We start from the raw sequence: 7101 nt of genomic DNA, 5'->3' as shown, positions 1-7101 counted from the left end.
CGGCCGTGTGGAATCACACGGCTGGGCACCTCCTCCTCTCGGCTAATGCTACACGACCGTGTGATTCCACATGGCCGTGCCTCTCCTTCTCTCGACTGAAGTGACATGGTCGTGTGGGTTCACACGACCGTGCCCCTTCCTCTACCAAGGGTCACGACCGTGCGACCCTCACACGGTTGTGCCCTGTGTCAGTTGGGAGTACAATGCCTGTCAGGCCCACACGACCCAGACTCACTAGAAGCTTCAGACTCCCTTCGGCCCTACGTGGTTGCAAGTCATGCCCTACCAGTTGTAACAGATTAGAATAGATGTATGGACTAAGCAACATGTAACAAGTAAGAAGGCCAGAAATTTAAGATGTACGAGAAAAGAGTAACATTTGTCCTGTAGCTTAAGGGTATGAGTAAGGGTGAGCGTTACATTATGGGCGATCAAGAAGACCTATGACCTAGATCAATGACCTTCATTGCACTTTGGAGGGGTGTTGGTCTACAATCTCCTCAAGTTGGGAGAGTGGACATCATAATTTTTGGTAGTGGGGGTACGTGTTCATGCGGTCCCCGCCTAATTCTTAAAATAAATTGTTTTATTTATTTTAATCCTAATCCAAATTTTAATAATAATAATAATAATAATAATAATAATTATTATTATTATTATTATTTTTACATATTACTTGATTGTTTTATTTTTTCATTTTATATACATTCTGTTTTTTTTTTAAATAATACCATCTAAGAGAACCAAATAAATGAAACTATATTTATTGTCAGAAATTAATTAGTTAATTTGGTTAATAAAACCTATACACTTGCTGATGGGTGATGGGTTGGTGCAATTATACCATGCGTTCATGAATAATATCAATATCTCAAATTAATCAATAATGACCAATGTAAAGATGATTTTAAGTGTTGATTAACTAATTGCACAAGTAACCTCATACATATGTCTGTACTTTTACATCTCTCTAAAAGTCATTATAAGATGTTTGTTTATTCAATAGATTATTTAAAAATCATTAATCCAATTAGTTAGGTTCATAAAATCATAAACTTTTTCATCGATGATAAAATTCTAGATTTCAATTAGTCCCACATTGATATAATAAGAAGGAAAGTGTGAATGTTACTAATGAACTTTGCTCCATATTTGGACGGGTCTAAGGGTGATCAAGAAAGCCTATAATTTTTTACGTGTGAAAGTGACTAATTAAGGCGCCAATTGGACAAATCTAATCGTCACAAGAAGAACTACAATTTAACTCAATGATCTTCATTAAACTTTTGAAGGCCATCTGCATGATTGAGAGACTTGACTTTATAATCTTTATCCAATCAATTAATTAGGTTAATAATATTAGTGAAATAATTATAGTAAAAAGTGGAATATCCTATCTAACGGCCTGTCCCACTGGCCTATCCCACTGGCCTATCCCACGACTACATATGGTGGTGAAATAATACTTCAATTATTGGAGTTTGATTTGATGAGGTTTGTCAAGTTAAGTAGGTAGATCAAAGTTAAGAAGTTAAACACGTTAGCAAAAGAGAGGTCCTCGAAGACCTTGATGAAATCCATTTAGAGGACTATTAAAAATAAAACAGAGAGTAAGGAAAGCTTAAAACAATAATAATTCTCCTAAAAAAATGTTTAGGTTCCTCATTCTGTCACACAATTTATATTTAATTTATTATTATTATTATTTTTTCATTTTTGAGCTTGAGGTGCTTAACTTCAAGCTCCATGCATATTTGTTACAAAAGTTTTTTCTCTCTCAAAAAAGTTCTATAATGAAAAAAGGTATAATGATTTTTCTAAGATTAACATTAGGATTTTGATACATGATAAAATATTTAATGTTTATTATTTATGTTTTTTTATTTTACGACTTATTCTTAATCTTAACAAAGTAGAAATATTTTAACTTTCATATTTGGGAAATCTTTTTAAACAAGTTGCTTCTCTAATCCTAACATAATGAAGTTTTAGATTATAATTAGTCTCATATTGTTAAAATAAAAAGAAGTAAAATGTGAAAACTGCTATTAAAGCATATGGACATGAGCCTTTGCTCCATACTTACCTGGACGGGGTCTATGGGTGATCAAGATGACCTATGACCTAGCCCAATGACCTCCATTGTGCTTTGGAGGGGTATTGATCTAACACATCTCCCCAAGTTGAGAGAGTGGACGTCATAATTTGTTGTAGTGGGGGTAGGCGTTCGCGCGACCCCTGCCTAATTCTTAAAATAAATTATTTTGTTTATTTTAATCCTAATTTTATTAATGATAATAATAAATATTTTTTATATATCACATGATTAATTTTATTTAATCATTTTACACACATTCTTATATTTTAAAAAAATTAATATAATCTAAGAAAACCAAATAAATGAAACTAAATTTATTTTCAGAAATTAATAGTATAAACATTTCAAATTAGTCAATTAAAAAAATGATAATTCTATTTAGCTTTATTAACTATCTCTTGAAGTAATCAGTACAGTCTCATAGAAATTTTCCACCGGCCATCAGAGTAAATTGAGATACAAATACATTATAGTTAGGATTTAAACCGTGAATATCTGGGTGATAACATCAATGCTAATTAACCAATTGCATAAGTAATTTATTTCAAATTATAAAAATGAAATAAAATTAAAAATATGTGATATTTTATTTAACAAATAAAGTTGTATTTTTTATTAGGTAAGTAAAAAATATACTTAAAAAAATTTAAAAAAACATATAGTTAAAAAACAAATGTTAAAAAAAAATTAAGTTTAAAAAACAAAATATGTTATATTTTATTCCCCATAATTTTGATTATGTGATTACATAATGATCACTTAACCAATTAAAATTATATATGATAACGTGAACGAAAGACACTTTAAAAGTTATGATAAGATATTCATTTATTCAATCGATTATTTAATAATCATTGATCCAATTAGTTAGTGACGGTAACGACTCGACCCATTTGGCGGCCCTTGAGTCGTTGACCGTCGATCGTCGGCCGTGTCGTTACTCACTAGGACTTTCCACCCCTGGCCAGTGGATTTTTATCTCCCCCAGGATTCGAACTCTAAACCTCCAGGCTTAAGTACTAGAGTTTATGAATCCTGGTAGCCAAGTGACCGGCTGGGTCGTTACAGTGACACTGAGATGAAGATAGACCCCCTTAGGTATAATGATTTTTCTAAGATTAACATTAGGATTTTGATACATGATAAAATATTTTATGTCTATTATTTATGTTTTTTTATTGTAAAATATCGAAAAATGGCGAATAATGATAAGGGAATTTTCCAGAATTTTTAGAAATTTTTCGGAGACTGTATGGACGAGTTTATGGGGATAAAAACGGGATCTGGGAAAGTCTGTTTAGGCAACCCCAATTAAACGAGGAAAGTTTCATTTTTCCTTTTTATTTTATTTTCTTTTTCTTTAAATTTTATTCTCCTTTCCCCGTGCCCTCACCCGACTCATCTGCCCTAACTGCTGCCGCTCGCGGCGATTTCTCCAACCCGACGAATACAAGTCTTTCACTGCGCCGATTCCTCTGCCCTAGCCTCTTCATCGCTGCACACCGCCGCCTTCTACTCGAGACAAGTTGCAACGACGAGATGAGGCCGAGAGCCGGCCACCAAGTCCGGCACCAGTCGCCGATGATCCATTTCTCATTTCTCCCTCGTCGCCTCTTTCCCGATCACAGTGGAGATCACCCAATGCTGAGGTCCATGCCCTAACTCTGATTTGCCGAATGTCGCATACTTGATTCTCCGGTCATCAACACCTTGTTGCAGCTTTCTCTTGTGTCCAGCCATCGCGACCAGGTGCGAGCCCTAGTTTTGGTTCATTGCGACATCTTTCTTCTTGATTGGATTTCACCGTGGATATAAGGGATCTCTATTTGATCTCTCCAACCGATCTCTGTTTAGTTGGGGCTTTCATTATTGATCTTTTTCTTGTTTAGGGATTGCGATGCAGTAACCAGGTCGAGCTTTGGCTCCACGAATCAGTTGTGGTTGATGAGGTATACATGTTATAGTTCAGTTTAAGCTTGATTCCATATTAGGGTGTTGAATTGGGTTTAATGCTTGGATGTGGTTATGATGATTGTTGTGTAGGGCATTTGAATTGGAAATAAACAACTCTATCTTGTTCCGACCACAATCCTTGGCAGCGAACATATTTTTCAGTGGTGAATCAACATGAGAGCATATGAGATTTGGGTGAGTTATGATGGATTCATGTTTAACCTAACCTAATGTGATTATGGAATACTTAATCTATTGTAGTTGTGATGGTTTATGGATTAAGTTTAGTAAATTCTTATTGAGATGAATTAACTACAGTTGATTCATGTTGGATTAGATTTAATCCTTGGATTATTAGAGATGATCATATTGCTAATCGTAAGTTGATCAACGAAAGAGAATGATTGTGTAGATTGCGGATTATTAGAGTTATTGAAAAATGTTGGATATGATTGGATAATTGATTAAGGGGATTAATATAAGTTAATCATTAATTAGGATTAATTAATAATGGATCGATTAGAGTTTTCCCTAATTAAATTGGGGAGTTTATCTGGCTATTTGTTATCTATATAATTAGCTAAATATATTGTGTGATCACAGGACTTTGACACGAGACGAGCATCTCGACGTCGGATCTGGACTGGATTGGACCTTCCTAATGGTGGCGGGTACCTCTTGACTTATCTTTTATGATATTGTCAATTGGATATGCATAGTATTTTATAGCTACAAGCAATGATCATGTTTGTCTTTGGTATGTCACGGTTTGATACCCATAGTATGTTCTGTTTTGTCGCTTGTTATGTATCCATGTTTATACCTTGTGATTATTGCCATGACTACCTTAGTTCCTAGAGTAAGTGACATACCATGCTTTACTAAGTTTAGGACTAGATTCTGGATTTTTATTATCTGGCATGTGTACCTATATTTTTATATCATATCTGATCTGTGTACCTAGACCCTTTTGCTTTGATCCATGTATATTGTTGGTACATATTTTATGGAGGTGGATATGTTCAGGACCTAGGTTGTTATACCATAGACGACCTGTATACCCTAGATCTGTGGATTTGACTTACTAGTACTAGGGTACACATTTTTATATATATATGGATTTGGTTCAGGATATTGTCATGCTTAGTATCATGCACCATTCGCATGATTGCATGCTGCGCGATAGTCTGCTCCATTATTGTTGAGCACGTCGCCAGTTACATCACTGTCGGTGCTCAATTGGTCCGCTCATGGGTAGCGTGACGCAGCGTGGTAACACGTCAGTTTTGCTCTGTTCGGTGCTCCGTTGGTCCGCTCATGGGTAGTGTGACGCAGCGTGGTAGCACGTCAGGGATCCCTCCCCGTCATGGTGTACCGGGAGATGAGAGCATTGCGCTCCCCCATTTATGATTTAGGGTAGGAGTATGTGTGTACTCCGACAGCATCCCGTCCACTTGGTCACTCATCAGGAGTAGTGACGTAAGAGTGCACAGTTGTCACAGCCCTACCCACTCGGTCTCACCATTGTGTGTGAGATGGCTGACTGGCGTCAAGGGTGACCATGTCATTGGCATCATACACATTGATGCATTTATTGCTTATGCTTGCTGCATTTGGTTGGATGCATATGTTTGACATACATACAGGATTTATGACACTCTCGGTTTGACAATCCTTTTGTTCTGGATTGGAGTTCCTGGTGAGTACAATTTCCTCAGTTACCTTTCAGTTTTACATTTTTCCTATATATGATTAGGAAGCTGTATTCCATGTTTATTGCTGTTAGATATATCTTACTAGGCATATCTATTGGTATTCGCTGAGTTGTTGAACTCACTCCCGTGGAGACTATCTTTTTCAGGTACCAGGTTGTTTATGGAGTCGCTTGGAGTATCCTACCTGCCGGTCCCCACGTCACATCAGAAAACCTGTCTCCGTTTTTGTTTATTTGTATTTTGGTAGATGAATGTGTGTATTTGGCTTTGTGTTCCGGTTTTGTTTCTGGAGTGTTATGTTGTTGTGTGGTGTAAGCCTAGCCGGCTAGCAGTGTTTTGTTTTATTTTGTATGGGCTTGTATTTATGTTTTTTTCTGCCGTGTTGGTTTTGGTACAGCCGAGTGGGCTGCTTTACATATAACTGCGTGGTTGTGTGTATATTCCAGCCGCCTGTGGCTGATGTATATTATGTCTGTAGAAATGCTTCAGATTGTCACACGTACAGGGGAGGTGCTGCCAAAATTTCTTCGGACAGAGACTCCCTCGGGGCGTGACAATTTAGTGGTATCAGAGTAGGTATACGATACTTGCTATGTGTTTTGGATTTTCAAGATTTATCTGATACCAATTTATTGGTATCAGAGCAGGGTTTACAAGTCGTATTTCCTGTGTTTTGGATTTTGTGTTTTAGTTTTCTCGATGTGACTTTTCGAGTTTTGGGACTTGGCAGCGATAGGACATCTCCAAGCTATAGGAGGTATGTTGGTATATGTTATCCTACCTTTTTTGTTAGTATATGCACTGTTGACTATTATAGTTTATGACATGTATTAGTATTCTTTATTAGTACATGTTTGGTTGTTGTAGCATATATTACATGTGATGGGTTAGCCACTGATCTTGATTGACCTTAATAGAGATTAAGGATTATAGGCTCTGGTGATTTTTCATATCATACCCCCAGTAGTTTTAGCTTCTGTTACGATTAGTTGGTTAGAAGATCGAGGCACATACCAGCCTCTATTATTATTAGCTGTGTAGTGGATAGTATCTACATATTCATGTTGACTTAGCCAGTAGTATACCATTTTATCTTAGTTAATTTCATTAGTAGATAATTGATATACTCTTGTTAGATCAGTCAATAGAATTTTGATTTACCATAGTTGCTTGAAGAGGATTAATGTAATCTTGATCAGTTGGTAGATGACCGATTTAGTTTTGTTGGTCCGATCAGTAGAGGACCATCATACTCTATTTTTATAGAGATGCTGATCTTTGGGTTATTCGTGCTTAGTTGGATATTTTGAACACATTTGAGTACAGGGCTTGTAC

At 36.2% G+C, this 7101-nt stretch overlaps 2 non-coding genes across 2 annotated transcripts; both read left to right on the top strand.

The window, feature by feature from the left end:
• The first annotated feature begins 399 nt into the window (after positions 1 to 399).
• On the top strand, positions 400 to 564 carry LOC122003352. Its single transcript, XR_006117966.1, has one exon. It is a non-coding gene; the product is annotated as a U1 spliceosomal RNA (small nuclear RNA).
• A 1514-nt stretch (positions 565 to 2078) lies between these two features.
• LOC122003344 lies at positions 2079 to 2242 on the top strand. Its single transcript, XR_006117965.1, has one exon. It is a non-coding gene; the product is annotated as a U1 spliceosomal RNA (small nuclear RNA).
• Positions 2243 to 7101: the final 4859 nt, after the last annotated feature.

This window comes from Zingiber officinale, chromosome 7A (assembly GCF_018446385.1).
Source record: "Zingiber officinale cultivar Zhangliang chromosome 7A, Zo_v1.1, whole genome shotgun sequence".
In the NCBI taxonomy this organism is placed as follows: Eukaryota; Viridiplantae; Streptophyta; class Magnoliopsida; order Zingiberales; family Zingiberaceae; genus Zingiber; species Zingiber officinale.
This window is presented reverse-complemented; position numbering and strand designations above follow the sequence as displayed.